The sequence below is a fragment of the Microtus oregoni genome, unplaced genomic scaffold, assembly GCF_018167655.1.
Source record: "Microtus oregoni isolate MIOR12 unplaced genomic scaffold, Mior012 000065F_ref0000479, whole genome shotgun sequence".
NCBI lineage: Eukaryota > Metazoa > Chordata > Mammalia > Rodentia > Cricetidae > Microtus > Microtus oregoni.
Window position 1 is genome coordinate 3,175,424 of NW_024543875.1, and position 1,552 is coordinate 3,176,975.

The 1,552-nt window shown below is 45.2% G+C and overlaps 1 pseudogene; it reads right to left on the reverse strand.

Moving 5' to 3' along the window:
• Positions 1–527: 527 nt before the first annotated feature.
• Positions 528–1,327, reverse strand: LOC121440165 (annotated as a pseudogene).
• Positions 1,328–1,552: the final 225 nt, after the last annotated feature.

Sequence of the window (1,552 nt, forward strand, 5' to 3'; positions counted from 1 at the left end):
GCAAACGCTTTAATCTGTTATCAGCACTTAACACTTACAATCTTTGTGAATGTTTGAATTGTACTTATTATGTGGAGATGACAGGCGTGGTCGCCCTTAACCAAGAAGCTGTAATCTCTAATAAGTAGAAGTAAAAGCCAGGTTATTACAGATCAAATAACTCAATAACAACACACTTTATACAGGATTTCATTCCAGTCTTAGAATTGAGTTCACCATGATACAGAAAGTGCCATTTTCAAAGTGATTTAGATTTTCTCAATATGAAAAAAAAAAAGAAAGGGTTTTTCTCCTATTAAAGATCAAGATTATTCATTTACTCCTTCTTTGAAAAAAAAATTGTCCCGGAATTAGTCATCTTCTGCCTGGGTTACTGTGGCCCCTCTCTTGCCACCAACTTACACCAGTCTTCTGACTTTTGTCACTGATAAATGAGGCATCTTTCTCTTTTCATATGAGCATACCGCACAGATATTTTTTTGGAAGTTTTATAATTATATTTATGTACAGAAAACTCAGCAGTACATTTAACCCAGTTTAGTGGCAAGTTCTTTGGCCTTTGCCTTTTCCAGCTTGGCAATTCGAGCCACAGATTTAGGACCCAGGACGTTGCCTCCCCAGTGGCGGCGGATCTCATCATATCTGTCCTTGTAATTGGTCCTAATAGCTTCCACCAGCTTGGCCAGAACACCCTTGTCTTCCGAGTTAACCTGTGTGAAGGCAACAGTGGTGCACGTCTTCCTATGGACCAGCCGCCCCAGCCTGGCCGTTCCCTTGATGATGCGGTAGGGGACCCCCATCTTGTGACACAGAGCAGGCAGGAAGACCACCAGCTCAATGGGGTCTACGTCGTGGGCAATCACCACCAGCTGAGCCTTCTTGTTCTCTACCAAAGTGGTGACTGTATTGACGCCCGCTCGAAGGACAGGTGGTCTCTTAGTCGGGACATCCCCTTTGCCAGCAGCTTTCTTCTCAGCACGGGCCAGCAGCCTCTGCTTCTTTTCCTGCTTGGTCTCTGGCCTGTAATTGTGCGCAAGCTTAAGCAACTGGGTAGCTGGTTGCCGGTCCAGGGCCTGGGTGAACTGGTTAATGGCTGGAGGAACTTTGAGCCGCTTATAGAGGATGGCCCTCTGCCGCTGCAGCCTAATGTAGCGGGGCCATTTGACGAAGCGCGTGAGATCTCTCTTGGGCTGGATGTCCTGCCCAATGCCGAAGTTCTTAGGCCTCTTCTCAAACAAAGGATTCACCACCTTCTTTGCCTCCTGCTTCTTCACGACAGCGGGGGCGGGGCCACCTTCTTCCCCTTGGCCTTCTTTCCCTTGGGCATCTTGCCAGGCTGGAGGAGAGAGAAAGAAAAAGGGGATTGTGGGTAATATCCATACCGCACAGATTTAAAACAAATTCACTTTTCCAAGATGGACTTACCTAAACTGACTTAACTTTATTTCATGACAATGTTACGTTTCTAAAACGTGAGCAATAACTTGAATTCCTTAGTAGACATTCTAGTTTTTCTTTCTTTTTCTCCTCCTAACAAAACAAAATAATAAAG